Raw genomic sequence first — 18,407 nt, forward strand, 5'->3', positions numbered from 1 at the left:
ACTTTAAGGATGCTTTATCTTGTTATCTCATGTTCTTGTTGTTTATTGCTATTTATTTGTATTTGCACAGTTTGTTGTCTTCTGCACTTTACTTGATCTTTCATTGATTGTGTTATAGTTACTATTCTGTAGGTATGTTGAGTATGCCTCAGAAAATGATTCTCAGGAATGTATATGGTGGCATATATGAACTTTGATTAGAATTTACTTTGAACTTGCTTTTTTTTGATTTGAGAAACATTAAACCAATTTTAAATGTTTTCCTGTGACTTACTGTGCTAACTTTTAAAATATTTTTTAAAAATAGTTTAATCTTTAAGAGCTGTGGAATGACAGATTAAAGTCAACAGCTTTGGCTAGTTCAGCATAGGGTTGTGGCTTCAGTGGCTGAGAAAACAATCTGCTGGTTTGGTTGGAAGAGTTGGCTGCTATGACTCTAAAACATGGAGCAAGCATGCGCACTGTCAGTTTGTATGTACTGTGTGTGTTTTCCACACTGATTTCAACCTATTTGTTTGCAAAAAGTTTTCTTTATTCACAGTCTTTTCCTGAAAGTATATTTGAGTAGCAAATCAAAAATAAGTGAACATGGTAGATAGGTACATTAAAATAGTACCTACGTTTTAAAAGTACCTTGTCTGTATAGTCTTAGAAGCACAAGGTCTTGAAAAACACTTTATAGACAGATCTCAATTTAAGTAGTAAAAAAACAATACTATATAGTACGTTTGGTCAGATTGGACCCCATGGTTTACTCACGTTGAGCAAATGCAGAATCATTGGGGGGAGGGGACGAACTGGAAACATAAGGATGGAGATAAAGGGAAAGTGAGAATAAGAAAAGTTAAGAAAGACAACAGAATCAACGGAGCAGAAAGCTCAAGGGATCGTACATAATGGCCAGATGAAATAGGAATTGATATGGGAGGTGAGGGGAGTAACGAATTAAAAGTATTATATGTGAATGCACGGAATATAAGAAATAAAGTGGATGAGCTTGAGGCACAGTTGGAAATTGGTAAGTATGATGTTGTGGGAATAACAGAGACATGGCTCCATGTGGACGGGGCCTGGGAAGTGAATATTCAAGGATATACGTCCTATCGAAAGGACAGACTGATGGGCAGAGGGGGTAGGGTGGCTCTGTTGGTGAGGAATGATATTCAGTCCCTTGTGGGGGGAGGGGGGACATAGAATCAGGAGACGTAGAGTCAGTATGGATAGAACTGAGATAGTCTAAGGGTAGAAAGACCCTAATGGGAGTTATCTACAGGCCCCCAAACAGTAGTCTGGATGTTGGGTGTAAGTTGAATCAAGAGTTAAAATTGGCATGTAGCAAAGGTAATGCTACAGTTGTTATGGGGGATTTCAACATGCAGGTAGACTGGAAGAATCAGGTTGGTACTGGACCCCAAGAAAAGGAGTTTGTGGAGTCCCTCCGAGATGGATTCTTAGAACAGCTTGTACTGGAGCCTACCAGAGAGAAGGCAATTGTAGATTTAGTGTTGTGCAATAAACCGGATTTGATCAGGGACCTCGAGGTAAAGGAGCCATTGGAAGGTAGTGACCATAATATGATAAGTTTTAATCTACAAATTGAGAGGGAGAAGGGAAAATCGGAAGTGTCTGTATTACATTTGATCAAAGGGAACTATGAAGCTATGAGGGAGGAGCTGGCCAAAGTTCAATGGAATGATACCCCAGCAGGGATGTCAGTGGAACAACAATGGCAGGTATTTCTGGGAATAATGCAGAAGGTTCATTAATGCAGAAGATCAGTTCATTCCAAAGAGGAAGAAAGATCCTAAGGGGAGGCCATGGCTGACAAGGGGAGTACAGTAAGAACAATATAAAAATAAAAGAGAAGTATAACATAGCAAAGATGAGTGGGAAGCCGGAGGATTGGGAAACTTTTAAAGAGCAACAGAAGATAACTAAAAAGGCAATACATGGAGAAAAAATGAGGTACGAAGGTAAACTAGCCAAGAATATAAAGGAGGATAGTAAAAGCTGCTTTAGGTATGTGAAAAGGAAAAAAATAGTTAAGACCAAAATTGAGCCCTTGAAGACAGAAACGGGTGAATTTATTATGGAGAACAAGGAAATGGCAGACGAGTTGAACAGGTACTTTGGATCTGTCTTCACTAGGGAAGACACAATCAATCTCCCAGATATAATCGTGGCCAAAGGACCTAGGGTAATGGATGAACTGAAGAAAATTTATATTAGGCAGGAAATGTTGTTGGATAGACTGTTGGGTCTGAAGGCTGATAAGTCCCCGGGACCTGATGGTCTGCATCCCAGGGTACTTAAGGAGGTGGCTTTAGAAATCGTAGACGCAGTGATAATCATTTTCCAATGTTCTATAGATTCAGGATCAGTTTCCTGTGGATTGGAGGGTGGCTAATGTTGTCCCACTTTTCAAGAAAGGAGGGAGAGAGAAAACAGGGAATTATAGACCAGTTAGCCTGACAGCAATGGTGGGAAAGATGCTGGAGTCAATTATAAAAGATGAAATTACAACACATTTAGATGGCAGTAACAGGATAGGTCCAAGTCAGCATGGATTTACGAAGGGGAAATCGTGCTTGACTAATCTTCTGGAATTTTTTCATGATGTAACTATGAAAATGGGCAAGGGAGAGCCAGTGGATGTAGTGTACCTGAACTTTCCGAAAGCCTTTCATAAAGTCCCACATAGGAGATTAGTGGGCAAAATTAGGGCACATGATATTGGAGGCAGAGTACTGACATGGATTGAAAACTGGCTGGCTGACAGGAAACAAAGAGTAGTAATTAACGGGTCCCTTTCGGAATGGCAGGTGGTAACCAGTGGGGTACCGCAACGTTCAGTGCTGGGACCGCAGCTGTTTACAATATACATCAATAATTTAGATGAAGGGATTAAAAGTAACATTAACAAATTTGCAGATGACACAAAGCTGGGTGGCAGTGTGAAATGTGAGGAGGATGTTATGAGAATGCAGGGTGACTTGGACAGGCTGAGTGAGTGGGCAGATGCATGGCAGATGCAGTTTAATGTGGATAAATGTGAGGTTATCCACTTTGGTAAGAACAGGAAGGCAGATTATTATCTAAATGGAGTCAAGTTAGGAAAAGGGGAAGTACAACGAGATCTAGATGTTCTTGTACATCAGTCAACTGAAAGCAAGCATGCAGGTACAGCAGGCAGTGAAGAAAGCTAAATGGCATGCTGGTCTTCATAACAAGGGGAATTGAGTATAAGAGCAAAGAGGTCCTTCTGCAGCTGTACAGGACCCTGATGAGACCACACCTGGAGTATTGTGTGCAGATTTGGTTTCCAAATTTGAGGAAGGACATTCTTGCTATTGAGGGAGTGCAGCATAGGTTCACAAGGTTAATTCTTGGGATGGCTGGGCTTGTATACACTGGAATTTAGAAGGATGAGAGGGGATCTGATTGAAACATATAAGCTTATTAAGGGATTGGACATGCTGGAGGCAGGAAGCATGTTCCCGCTGATGGGTGAGTCCAGAACCAGAGGCCACAGTTTAAGAATAAGGGGTAGGCTATTTAGAACGGAGTTGAGGAAAAACTTTTTCACCCAGAGAGTGGTGGATATGTGGAATGCTCTGCCCCAGAAGGCGGTGGAGGCCAAGTCTTTGGGTGCTTTCAAGAAAGAAATGGATTGTGCTCTTAAAGATAGTGGAATCAAAGGTTATGGGGATAAGGCAGGAACTGGATACTGATTGTGGATGATCAGCCATGATCACAGTGAATGGTGATGCTGGCTCGAAGGGCTGAATGGCCTGCTGCACATATTGTCTTTGGGTTGCGAAGAAAGTGCTTTTCTTGGCAGCTTGTGAAGAATTGAAGAATGGGATGATTTGAAAACATTACACAGGTTACCATTCAGCACATTATCAGTTTTGATGGGAGAAGAATGTAATCCCACTCAACCAATAAGCTCTAATCGTGCAGATTGTGCCTTTTCAAGTAGACATCCAAGTATCTTTTAAATGTAATAATGGTTTCTGCCTCTGCTACCCTGTTAGCCTTGAGTTCCAGAAACATGCCACCCTCTTGAGTGGAAGAATGTTTTTTTTTTAAATCATCTTTCTAATCATTTTATCAATTAGTTTCCATCTATGTTTCCTAATTTTTGAGAGAAATAGAACCCTGTCTCTTCAGTAACTTTACATGGTTTGATTTAATTTACTCTTTTCTAATGGATGGAGACGTACTTTGTTTAGTCTTGTCAAAATATTGAGTTTCTGGAAGCATTCACATAAATCCATTATGTGGTCTCTCAGAGCAGTCACATTTTTCCAATATTCTCACTGGAGCTGTACTTAATACTTGACCTATGTAGCATAGTATACATTAATAGCATAACATCCCTCCTCCTCCTCTTTTAGCTGAAGCATAGAGTGTAAGGAATCTCATGCATCTTTTTAACCACTTTATTGACCTATTCTGCTTTTCGGGATCTGATGTACACGCCAAGGTTTCTGTATCTCTGAAGGTCACTGGAGTTTATAGAATGAATGCAAAGGTAATTTAGTATCTTTTGTCTGACTAGGAAAGGAATGTCACTGTATGTCACAGAGTTTAATGGATGGACTACGTTGTTGTGAGGCAGGCAGGATGAAGCATTGTCATGGGTGATGTCAGAAGGGAAAATAGTCTGTTGTGCAAATTTAGAGCATTGCAGCTGTAAGGGTGTGTCCCTGATACTGTCACCCGCATATCACACCAGCAATATATACACTGCATGATATGTTTTGTAAAGAGAAACTGTAGCATTTTTGTATTTTGGGCATCTGGAATCTGGTTTATTTCAACTTTAGTAAGATGGTTGGTTGGGCTCTGATATTGTAGAAGGAAGAAGTGATCAGGCCAAAAGCAAAAATTGAAATTCTATAATCATGTAATGTATGACTGCTTTGATAACTTTTTTCTTTCAGTGAGAAGGAGCAGGATAAGTTTGAGAGATAAAATATGCATGTATTTCAAATGCATATTGGGTGAATTCTTTGTTGAGAGCCAGAACTTTTCAGAAGGCATGAAATAGTTTCTCAATGCAAAGTCACCGTCACCGCCACTGCCAGTTGGATCTTTCAGCAAGTTGCCAATCTTGATCCTCGCAGCAAGTTGAGTATAAACACACCTTGTACTCAATTGAACTGAAATTTATTTGCCTTGGCAGAAAATATTCCCCTTTTTTTTATATGAAGCTATGCACAATTCTTGTATTATATTAACCTTTAGGACTAAAGAAGTCACTTTTGTGAATGTGGTCATATTGCCATATAGCACCTAGATATTCCTAAATTACATTATTTTGTCAAATATTTTTATAAATGTAATGAAATAGCCCACAAAAGTTAATTTTACTGAGACTATCAAACATGTTGCAGAAATAGGTTATTAGGTCCTGCAAGTGGTAGTTGAGGAAATGTGTACCAAAACACAGTATTCTGACCTTGTAAGCCTTTATCACAATCCAGCCAGTTTACGCTTGATCTGCCTTTACAATTGACAAAAGGCATATTTGAAGAAAATCTCATGTCTAATATTTGAGGTTAGGGTCCAAAGGTGACTTGATATGAATATTTTAAAGGGAAGAATAGAGTTTAAGGATGAAAGGTGAAATATTTAAGGGGAACATGAGTGGGAACTCTCACACCCAGAGTATGGTGAGACTGGAATGAGCTGACAGTGCAAGTGGTGGATTTTGAAATTTAAGAGAAATCTGGATAAGGACACAACTGAGAGGGGTATGGAGAGCTATATTCCATGTGTGGGTTAATGGGACTAGGCAGGATAACAGTTCGGCATGGCGCGTTTCTGTGCTGTGCTGCTCCATGACTTTAAAATCTCTGTCCTCTTTCTCAGTTATGATTTACTTAGTCAAATTGTTTGATGTGTCTTTTAAACATCTATATCATTTTTTCCAAAGGTCAAAGTAAATTTATTGTCAAAGTACATGTGTCACCTCATACAACCTGAGATTCATTTTCTGGTGGGCATTCAGTAAATGCAAGAAACACTATAGAATCAATGAAAGACAGCACCCAATAGGACGTATAATTAATGTGCAAAAGACAACAAACTGCAAATACAAAAGAAAAAAAAAATAATAAGCAATAAATATCGAGAGCATGAGATGGGTTGGGGGAACAGTTAAGTGAAGTCATTCCTTCTGGTTCAAAAGCCTAATGGTTGACAAGGGGTAACAACTCCCTGAACCTGGTGGTTCCCAGTAATTGAAATTTCAAGAGTAGAAATAGTTGTAAGTAAATCCGTATTTTAAAGATACATTTTACAAAATTTACCAAGCAAGTGTTCCCTTTTGTCTTAAAACGTCATTCACTTTTTTTGCTTCCAATCCTTTTACCTGAATAAATGTAACATCCTATAATATGAGAGTTTAGAGCTGCAAGAACATTGAAGTTGAGAATAGGATCATGCAATTTTTCATCCTAATTTGAGATTATTTACTCTAAAAAGACTGAAAGAACAAGGAGAAAAAACACCAGTGTCTGCAGAGATGTTATTCAGTCACCATGTGATATGCCATTCCACATTTTGGATATGGGCTGTTGCTGAGAATTTGCATTATCTCAATTGCTAATCAATTGACCTTGCTCAGTGTTAGGTGTTTTGTTCATACACAACACTCTTGAAGAGTTCAGTCCAAGTTAGTTTTGAGGCAGGGGTTTAGAGTAGATTGGCAAGAGGAGAGTTGATGAGCAGGAGCATGAGTTTGTGGACAGATGAAGTGATGACCAGGATAGAGTTAGCAGAAAGATAAATTGGTGATGTGTGGGTTTGATTTGTTGGGGCGGGTTGAAGTGGCTATTATCCCAAGGAAACTTGTAAATAAACAACTTAAAAGATCTGCCTGAGTTGTGTCCCATCTCAAGGGAGGCTTCCTTTTATATTGCACATCTGCATTACATAAACTAGGTTGTTTTGTGAATAACCAAAAGCACAGGCATTTTGGAGCTATTGAATGTAAGTTCACCAGGTTTTGTTGCAAACAAGGATTAAAGTTGTAATAATGAAGACATGAGGCAGCAGATACTGGAATCTGGAGCAACAAACAAGAAGCTGGAGGAGCTCAGTGGGTCAGGTAGCATTGTAGAGGGAAGTGGCAGCCAATATTTTGTGATGCAAGTTTCCTTTCCAATTAAATGGCTTTTATGCAGAGTATTGACTGTAGAAGGACCACTGTTGGATGTGTTGGTTATTACCCCAAATAACATATTTCATTGTTTTGATGTATGTGATAAATGTGAATCTGGAATCAACATGTACTAATTTGATGCAGTTCTAAGATTCAATCTGAGAGTTAATAATGGCACGTTGCATCAAAATTTTATGAAATTTTATCTTTGTTTCTGAAATAATGCAGTGTATGTTGGAAAAATATACCAAATGTACAGTTTATTGCACAAGTGTCAAGTTCTAATCAATGTCCTTTGTATTGGTACTTAATGAAGCTTGTGAGACTGAAGAATTTGGTTTAATTTTTGCTTTTTGTTCAAACATGCATTGTATTTATTTTATTTGTATTACTACATATTGGAAAAGATTTTTTTATTGTGCCTACCTTATGGAAAAGTGTATATATTGTTAGGTGTGGAAAATAATGACCTTAATTTATCACTGATTTAAATTTATAACTAAACTTTAAGGTTCATTCATTCTACGACTTTGCTAATTTTTTCTTTTGCAGGTGGAAGCTATTGAAAGTATAATCCTACTACTAAAAGGAGCAGTGTACTGAAAAACTGTAAGTAATCAAGATTTGTGATAAATACTGTGATTAACCATTTTTATATTCAAACTTCTGATATTCTCAAAATTTTAATTACACCATGTTTTAGAATTTGTTGACACAATTTGTATATGGAAATGTGCAGCAGTTTGAGCCTTGTAGTTAAAATATTACTGATGATGGAGAATGAGAATTTGGGGATTTAAATAATTCTATCACATAGTTTTGAGCAGTGAGCCAAATAGAACAATTTCTGGTCCTTCACGAGCTGCTAGTGGGAGCAATTGACGGTTCCAGTATTGGTAAGATTGAGGGGGAGGAGAAGTTGGAGTGGGAGTAGAGGCAAGAAGTTTGCTGGGGGTTCATGTTTTCTCAATTTAATGAACGCTGTTGAAAGTGTATTTGAATGTAGTTACATCACCCTGAGGAATCTACAAGTCTGTACCAAAGTAGCAGCGTGGTACTTTGACACCATTTAACTAATCCATGCGAAAGATTCTTTAGGCAGTCTGCACATGTTATGATACTAAAAAATGTTACCAACATGGATTGCTATTAGATTATGAAAGAAAATTGTGAAGCACAGTTAACCTATGGGTCCAGTTATCTTTGTTTGGTAGTGCTGTATATAAAATAAATTATCTAAAATATAAAATTACCAGGTTTATGGTTCAACTTGTTTGTTGTACCTATCCTTGTCAATTTCATCCTGCAGCAGAAAATCTAATTTTGTAAATCTCCTTTTTTAAAGAAAGGGGCTTCTTTTCCTCCACCATCAACTCTGCTCTCAAACACATCTCCCCCATTTCACGCACATCTGCTCTCACTCCATCCTCCCGCCACCCCAATAGGAATAGGGTTCCCCTTGTCCTCACCTACCACCCCACCAGCCTCCGGGTCCAACATATAATTCTCCGTAACTTCTGCCACCTCTAATGGGATCCCACCACTAAGCACATCTTCTCCCCCCCCCCCCCGCTTTCTGCAGGGATACTCCCTACGCGACTCCCTTGTCCATTCGTCCCCCCCCCCCCATCCCTCCCCACCGATCTCCCTCCTGGCACTTATCCTTGTAAGCGGAACAAGTGCTACACATGCCCTTACACTTCCTCCCTCACTACCATTCAGGGCCCCAGACAGTCCTTCCAGGTGAGGTGATGCTTCACCTGTGAGTTGGCTGGGGTGATATACTGCTTCCAGTGCTCCCGATGCGGACTTCTATATATTGGCGAGACCAGACGCAGACTGGGAGATTGTTTCGCTGAACACCTTCGCTCTGTCCGCCACAGAAAGCAGGATCTCCCAGTGGCCACACATTTTAATTCCATGTCCCATTCCCATTCTGGTATGTTATCCACGGCCTCCACTACTGTAAAGATGAGCCACAATCAGGTTGGAGGAACAACACCTTATATTCCATCTGGGTAGCCTCCAACCTGATGGCATAAACATTGACTTCTCTGACTTCCGCTAATGCCCCACCTCCCCCTCGTACCCCATCCGTTATTTATTTTTATACACACATTCTTTCTCTCACTCTCCTTTTTCTCCCTCTGTCCCTCTCACTATACCCCTTGCCCATCCTCTGGGTTTTTTTTTTTAACCCCCCTCCCCCTTTTCTTTCTCCCTGGGCCTCCTGTCCCATAATCCTCTCATATCCCCTTTGCCAATCATCTGTCCAGCTCTTGGCTCCATCCCTCCCCCTCCTGTCTTCTCCTGTCATTTCGGATCTCCCCCTCCCACTTTCAAATCTCTTACTAGCTCTTCCTTCAGTTAGTCCTGACGAATGGTCTCGGCCTGAAACGTGGACTGTACCTCTTCCCAGAGATGCTGCCTGGCCTGCTGCGTTCACCAGCAACCTTTATGTGTGTTGCTAATCTGATTTTGTACTTGGTTTTTTATTATGATAAAACAACATACCCTTCACCTCCATTCAGGGCCTCAAACAGTCCTTCTAGGTGAGGTAACCCATTACCTGCAAATCTGCTGAGATTGTTTATTATGTCTGGTGCTCCTAATGGTGCCTTCTCTACATAGGTGAGACCTGTCATAAATTGGGTGACCACTTCATCGAGTACCTCCTGTCCATCTGCCAAAAGTGGAACTTCCTGGTGGCCAAGCATTTTAATTCCAATACCCATTTTCATTCTGACACATCGGCTATGGCCGCCTCCTGTGTCATGTTGAGGCCACCCTCGGTGGAGGAGCAACACCTTATTCCATCTGGGTAACTTCCAGGCTGATTGCATGAATATTGATTTCTCCTTCCGGTTTTAAAAAAATCCCTCACCCTTCCTTCTTCCATTCCCCACTCTGGCCTCTTCTCACCAGTCTTTCACCTCCCCCTGGGTCCCTTCCTCCTTCCCTCTCCTCTCCTATCAGATTCCTTCTTCTCCAGCCCTTGACTGTTCTGACCCACCTGTCTTCACCTATCACCTTTTGTCCTCCTTCCAATCCCTCCTTCTTTTATTCTGGCATCTTTTCCCCTTCCTTTCCAATCCTGAAGAAGGGTCTCAGCTCAAAACATCTGTTTATTCATTTCCATAGATGCTTCCTGACCTGCTGAGTTCCTCTGGCATTGTGTGTGAGTGTGTGTGTGTGTGTGTGTTGCGTGTTGCTTTGGATTTGCAGCATTGCAGAGTTTCTGGTGTTTATAACATACATGTATATTTATCCTGCTTTGGTGAGCTGGCCTTGCACCACATGAGTTCTCAGAAAATTCACAAGCTTGTTCCAATCAATTTAAACTGGTTTTAAAGAAAATAGCTTTATTTGTCATGTGTACATCGAAAGATACAGTGAAGTGTGTAATTCTGCATCAACGACCATCAGTCTGAGGATTGTATTAGGGGAAACCCACAAGAGTTGCCATGCTTCGAACACCAACTTGGCAAGCCCACAACTCACTATTCTTAACCCAAGTCTTAAAATGTGGAGTACCCAGAAGAACCCTATGCACTCACGGGAAGAACCTGCAAACTCCTTACATACAGCAGCGGGAAGCAAGCCCCAGTCAGTAATGCTGTGCTGTAAAGCAGCCATGCTAACTGCTGAGCTACTGTGTCGCCTAGGTTCTCGTTATCTATGGCTGATCACTAGAAGCAGTGTGAGATTTTTATACAGTCAATTTAGTTCCCCTTCAGTTTATTTCCCATTTGTGGTACAATGAGTGTTATGGGATTGATATTGGAGTAGGTTAGCACACATTGTGGGGGGAAGGGCCTGTATTGTGCTGTACTATTCTATGTTCTATGCTGGAAATCTAAAGTAAAAACTGAAAATGTTGCAAATATTCAACTCATCAGTGCAACTTTTGTAGAAAGTGAACCGAAGTTATCATTTCAAGTCAGACAACAACACTGACCTCGCCCTCCCTGCAATTTAGTTAATTTTAGCATCGTTGACCTGAAACAGGAAGTTTCTCTAATCTTGAGCTTTAACAGCATTTCGCCTACATTTAGAGTTAAACATTTCAATTCCAGTCCCCATCCCCATTCTGGCTTGTTGGTCCATGGTCGCCTCTTCTGCCAAGATGAGGCCACTGTCAGGTTGGAGGAGCAACACCTCATATTCTGTCTTCCAATCTTCCAACCAGATTTCTCCAACTTCTGGTAATTTCCCCCCATTTATCTTCCTCCTTGAATTCCCCATTCTGGCTCCCTTCTTGCCTCTTTTCCTCACTTGTCTGTCAACTATTTCTTGCCCTTTTCCGATGGTCCACCCTCCTCTCCTTTTCCTTTTCCACCTATTCCCTCCCCCTTCCCCCAGGTTCCTACTGCATCCCTGTACTCCTACCCACCCAGCTTCCCCTGTCACCATCTATCTTTGTACTCATTTCCCTCCCCCCCACTTTATTCTCATCCCCCTTCCTTGCAGTGCTGATGAAGGGTCTCAGTCCAAAATCTCAGTGTTTATTCATTTCCATAGATGCCTAACCTGCTGAGTTCCTCCAACATTTTGTGTGTGTTGATTAGTACAGTTATAGTTTATTTATTAGTAAGCAAGTTTCTCATTACTGGTGAAATCATTCCAGACCAACATTAGATTGATCTAGCATTTCGACATGACCCATGGATTAGCTTCCCTCGTTGAACTGATCACATTCATCTAAGCACGAGAATTATTCATCATAAATATTACTAACTTAGTATTCAACTGTTATATTGTAACAGTAAATTGTTAAAAATACCTGGTGTTAATGGGAAGAGCATTATGTAAAGTTATGTCTTTTGACCACTAAAATCAAGATTAAATAATTCGTCATCCAGAATGTCTGTCAAAACAGGAAAGCACTGTCCTGCAGAGCAGCCAATACTGGGGCACTGAAAATAATCATATTGACAAATTACTCTACCAAAATAAAGTTTACAAAAACGTATACAGACTTGTGTAATCAAAAAAACAAAAACTGCAATACTAGACTGAAATAAAATAAAAGTGCTGAAAATACTGGGAAGATCAGGCAACGTATGGAGAGGGAAACCATTGTCATTGCAATGACATTTTTCTGCCTCTATATTCCATTTATAGCATTACTATAATTGGGGAGGTTGTTACCAGTGCTCAGTGCAATGGAGCTTGAAATGCTGCCGCAAACTCGTAGAAAGCATTCAGCCTATCAGGAAGGGAAGTGTTGCTGTCATTGACATGCAGGGTGGACTTGTAATCAGGTATGGTGTATATACCTTGCTGCATGTCCCTGCTGTCACGAAGATTCTGTGGATTTTCTGTGCATACTTGGGCTTTGCTACCTTGATGACATATGAGAGCTCAGCTCTTGCTGTCCTTTGAGTTGTCCTGTCCCCAGATCTAAAGGCAGCCTCCTGATCCCTGAACATTGCACAAGCTTCTGCAGTCAGCCATTGTTCTGATGTGCCCTGGCAGTGTAGTGTTTAATTATCTTAATGTCCTCAATGCACTTTCCTATGTAGCCAGTCACTGATCTCGCATAGTCATCAATATTGATGTGATGATCGTAGCTAGCCATCTCGAAGCAGTCCTGCAGAACTGAGGTGGCACCTTCTGGCCGGGTCCTGATCTTCCTGTGAACTGGTTTGACTTGTTTAACCAGTTGTCTGTATGCAGGAGTTAGCAAAATGGATATGTTATCTGAGTACCCAAGATGCGGACAGTGTTGTAGGTTCCACGAATGTTGATATAAACCAGGTCCAATATATTCTCTCCTGGTTGTGAACTTAACATGCTGGTAGAACTTTGGCAAGACTGTTATTAAGTTGGCATGATTGAAGTCATCAGCCACAATGAAGAAATCATCAGGATGAGTGGCTTCGAGGCTGCAGATTGCACCATAGAGCTCCTGCAGCGATCCCCAAAACAAGTACAAGGAGATGTAAACAGCAATAATTAGAACGGCAGTGAACCATTGGTACAGGCCAAATGGCTGCCTCCTGCTTTTACTTCTCATAGTTATATAACAGCTAATAACTTAAGTACAGCAGTTTGATAGTACTGAATAAATGTTCTTTTTATACCATTTAGTGATTAAAACTTGTTACAAAAAATGTTCTTCCACATTATATAATTGAAAAAAAAATGACAGGCTATTATGGATACATGTTTTGAGGAAAGAGATTAGGAAGAGTCATAAAAAAGCATGAATGCTTGGAAGTCAAATGTAGAATCAAGATGAAAAAGATAAAGAAATTAAACTGTGATGCTGGAGAGTAGTAATGGGGGACAAAGAAATGTTGGATGAACTGTATAAGTACTTTGTGTCAGTCTTCACTGTGGAAGACCCTAGTGAATGCCAGAAATGTGAGGGTGTCAGGAGGCAGAAATGAGTGTCATTGATATTACTAAGCAGAAGGTGCCTGACAAGCTAAAAAGTCTGAAGGTAAGTATAGACCAGGTGGACTATACCCAAGGGTTTTGCAAGAGGTAGGAAAGAGATTGTGGAGGCATTCGTAATGATCTTTCAAGAATCACTGGATTCTGGAGTGCTTCCAGAGGACTGGAAAACTGCAAATGTCCACTATTTAAGGAGGGAGGCAAAAGAAAGGAAGTTATGGGTCAGTTAGCTTGAATTCAGTAGTTGGAAAGATGTTGGAGTCTATTATTAAGGATGAGGTTTCGGGGTCCTTGGAGGTACATGACAAAATAGGCCAAAGTCAGGATGATTTTCTAAAGGGATATTCTTGCCTGGCAAATACGTTGGAATTTGTTGAGGAAATAACAGGCAGGATAGACAAGGGAGAGTCAGTGGGTGTTGTATACTTGGATTTTCAGAAAGCTTTGACGAGGTGCCAAACATGAGGCTACTTAATGAGCCCATGGTATTACAGGAAAGATACTAGCATGGACAGAAGATTGGCTGACTGACAGGAGGCAAAGAGTGGGATAAAGGAGGCCTTTTATGGTTGGCTGCTGGTGAATTGTGGTGTGCCGCAGGTGTCGGTGATAGGATCACTTCTTTTCATGTTGTATGTCAGTGATTTGAATGATGGAACTTGTAGCTTTGTGGCCGAGTTTATCAATGAAAAGAAAATAGGTGGAGTGGCAGGTAGTGTTGAGGAAGCAGGGTGTCTGCAGAAGGACTGAGACAGATTAGAGAATGGGCAAAGAAGTGGCAGGTAGAATATAGTGTAGAGAAATGCATGGTTATATACTTTGGTAGAAGGAATAAAGGTGTGGACTATTTTCTAAATGGAGAGAAAATTCAGAATTCTGAGGTGCAAAGGGATTTGGGAGTCCTTATGCAGGATTCCCTAAAAGTTAACTTGCAGGTTGAGTCAGTGGTAAGGAAGGTAAATGCAATGTTAGCATTCATTTTGAAAGGACTAGAATACAAAAGTAAGAATGTAATACTGAGACTTCATAAGGCATTGGTCAGAGCGCACTTAAGTATTGTCATTGTGTTATGCTCCTTATCCAAGAAAAGATGTCCTGGCATTGGAGAGGGTCCAGAGAAAGTTCATGAGAATGATTCTGGGAATGAAAGGGTTAACGTATGAGGAGTGTTTGAATCTGGATCTGTACTCACTCGAGTTTAGAAGGGGGAAATCTCATTGAAACCAATCGAATATTCAAAGGCCTAGAAGTTGGGATATGGAGAGGATGTTTCTTAAAGTGGTCAAAGGCCTAGAAGATGGGATATGGAGAGGATGTTTCTTAAAGTGGGGGAAGTCTAGGACCAGAGGATCAGAAGTCTAGGATCAGAATTGAGGGCAGTCCATTTAGAACAAAGATTAGGAGGAATTTCTTTTGCCAGAATCTGTGGAACTCATTGCCACAGATGGCTTTATAGGCCAAGTCATTGGGTATCTTCAAGATAGAGGTTGATAGGTTTTGAATAATCAGGGTGTCAAAAGTTACAGGAAGAAGGCAGGAGAATAGGGTTGAGAAGAACAATAAATCAGCCAATTTGGAATGGGCCAAATGGCCTAATTCTGCTCATATGTCTTGTGGTCCTGTATGCCTGTTTATCCAAATATAGCTTGGCTTGGGAATTTGCCAAGATTATGCCCTCTTGCTTGGCTAGCTAGTTTAAGACTTCCACTTCCACTTCCACTTCCACATTAACGATTGGAAACATCTGCAATTCACTGCTAAGTTGACAGATTTTCCCTGGTATTTCTGACTTGGACTGTATTTCTGTCTCCACAGATGGTGCCTGAGCTCCAAAGAATTTCTGGGGGTTTCAGTTCAACTGTAATCGGGGCATCTTTCATGGTTTATTTTTAATGTCCCATGCTTAATTCTGAAATCCCACAAAGTTCTGTCCTTGGCACCGTGCATAATGCACTGTTGCAAAACTATTTGTAGACTTCAGAGACTAGTGTCAGCCACTTCCAACGTGCTTTGTTGCCTTGTTTTGCAAGGTTATCTAGTAATGGAAAAATCTCCAGTTAATTATTATGAAAACTGAGACCACCATCTTTACTCCTATCAGGAATGGTCTCACTGCTCATGATTCTATCTCCTTAATGTCATTATCTTAAACTAAACCAGAATTTTCACAGCTGGGTGCTCTGTTGCTCCTGATCTGAACCACAGTCACAAAAATCATCTATGTTCTCTAACATTATCTGCTCCTGTCTTTGCTTTAGCATATTTCAGAACAATCAAAGTTGTGATCAAGTGGAATAGGCCCTTTGGCCTATCATGTCTGTTGTCGCAATCCCATCTGCCTGCAAGTGATCTACATCCCTCTGTTCAATGCCTGTTAATGTCAGTCTAGATGCCGCTTAAACAAAACATTCAAATCTCCTTTAAACTTGCCCTCTACCATCTTAAACCTATGCCCTCTAGTTGTTTTTGACATTTTAGAAAAATGATTGACACTCTCTACCCTGTTTATGCCTCTTATAGTTTTATGTACTTCTATCAAGTCACACCACAGCCTTCAATCCTCCAGATAAAATATTTCTAAGTTTGTTCAACCTGAAGTTTGTTCTACTTGAATTTAATGCACTCCAGTCAAAGTCTCATCCTTGTGAACCTCTTCTGCGTTGTTCCTTTCCGTGTCTTGTGGCGCATTGGATGGCAACTTTGCCTTTTCTTTAGCATTTTTGTCTGTTTTTTAAAATGGCCAAGTTGCTTGCTCAATGCTCAACCCAGCACAGCTGGAAAACGTGCAAGGAGCTGGCCAGATTCAGTCCGGGGACCACATGCCTCGAAGTCCAGTGCAGGTGTCTTTGACACTCTATCCACTTGTGCTACTGCTTTCAAGGAGCTATTGACTCGCACTCCAAGATCCCTCTTCCATTTACTGTATACTTTTTGCAGTTGACCTCATACTTGTCTGGATTAAACTCCATATGCCATTTCTCCTTCCAAGCCTCCAACTGCTTTATCCTTTGTCAAACTTTCTTTTTATTTACAACTCCACCAATTCTCACGGTATCTGCAAGCTTACTAATCAGACCATCAACATTTTCATCTAAATCATTAATATGACTTCTTGGAACAACAATTATTACAATGAGGTCTGATAAATGCATTTTCAAGATTCAGTGCCTTGAAAATGTATTCAGCCCCCACAGCTATATTTGCATTTTACTGTCTCATTTTCTAAATTGACAGGATTTTTGAGCTAATCTACAAAACATTATGTATCATGTGAAATCAAAAGAAAAATTCCAAAACCTGCCAACAATTTAAGAAAAATTAAAAACCAAAATTGTGAGGCTGAATAAGTATTCATCTCTTTTATGATTACTATGCTAAATTTCCTCAGGTGTAATACTTACCAACTCATCCAATTTGTTGATGTAGAAAATTGGAGGATCACCTGTTTTCACTTAATTCATAAGAGTAAATAATCACTCACTCTGTAAGGTCCAACAGTATGGTAGACTTTTAACAAACCAAACCAAAATTAAGACAAAAGAGCAACCAAGACAAGTCAGAGAAATGATAACAGAGAAGCACAAATCTGGGGAAGGGTACAAGTCCATCTCAAAGGTACTGAACCTACCCCAGAGCTCTGGAAAAAGTGGGGGGAAAAAGATACGAAACCATAACCACACTGCCTAGGTCAGGTCACCCTTCAAAACCCAGTTGGAAGAGACTAATGATGCTTGTAAGAGGCTACTGTGATGCTAACAGTCACTCTAAGTGAGCTGCAGAAGTCAGTGGCTGCATCTGGAGATGATGTTCATGGCTCCACAATCTCTAAGGCCTTGTTCAAAAAGGATATTTATGAAAGTGGCAGAGAAGAAGCCCTGTCTTTTTTTTTTATTTTAAAACAAGCATATCTTTGCCCACAGTAGCTTCTCTTAAGAGCACCATTATTCTCTTCCAGCTAAGTTTAGAAGGATGGCCTGACCTAGGCAATGTGGCTGTGGTTTCATTTTTTTTTCCACTTTTTCAAAGTGTCATTTAGAAGATACAGTAAAGATGTGGAAGAAGGTCTTGTGGTCAGATGAGACGAGTGGAACTTTTTGCCCTCAGTATTAAACAGTGCCTGTGGTATAAATCTAATATTCGGCATCAGCCAGTTAACACCATCCCTGTAAAGTATGGTGAAGCTAAAATTATGCTCTGGGTATGCTTTTCAGCAGCCGGGACTAGAAATCTAGTCAGGATTGATAGGAAGGTGAATGCTGCTAAATACAGACAAATGCTGGATAAGAACCTACTAGCCTCTGCCAGAGGCTGAAACAGGGGAGGAAGTTTGTTTTTCAGCTGGACGACAACCCAAAGCATACTGCCAGAGCCACCACAGAGTAGCTTCAAATCAAAAAAATTGATGTCCTTGAGTGGCCCAGTCAGAGTGCTGACCTTAACCCCATTGAATGTCTCTAGCAAGACCTCAAGATTGCTGTCCGCTGTGCTCCCCAACCAAACTGACACAGCCTGAACACTTTTGCAAGGAGTAATGGGCCAACCTTGCTCCATCACGTTGTGCAAAACTAATACTTAACCAAAAATACTTATGGTTATAAATGGCTGTGACAGGTAGTTGAACTAAGTACTGAGCCAAGGGAGATGAATTTCTTTTGAACTGCTGATTTTTCAATTTTTGTTTTTCATGCTTTACAATTTTCCCAGTTTTGGGGCTTTACTATGGGGGAGGGGAGGGAGCATGTGGTTCACAGATAAAAATTCTCAGTGAAATTGATCAAAATCCCTGGTTGTAATACTTATACTCATTTATATGATCAAAGCATTGGGGGCT

At 40.5% G+C, this 18,407-nt stretch overlaps 1 protein-coding gene across 2 annotated transcripts in view; it reads left to right on the forward strand.

The window, feature by feature from the left end:
* LOC134351531 (ras-related protein Rap-1b) overlaps positions 1–18,407 on the forward strand; it is a 64,246-nt gene that overhangs the window by 11,757 nt on the left and 34,082 nt on the right. For both annotated transcript variants that reach the window (XM_063057804.1, XM_063057802.1), the window contains exon 2: positions 7,727–7,783. The gene's annotated coding sequence lies outside the window, so the exon portion shown is untranslated. The remainder of the gene's footprint in view (positions 1–7,726; positions 7,784–18,407) is intronic.

The sequence above is a fragment of the Mobula hypostoma genome, chromosome 9, assembly GCF_963921235.1.
Source record: "Mobula hypostoma chromosome 9, sMobHyp1.1, whole genome shotgun sequence".
Classification (NCBI taxonomy): domain Eukaryota; kingdom Metazoa; phylum Chordata; class Chondrichthyes; order Myliobatiformes; family Myliobatidae; genus Mobula; species Mobula hypostoma.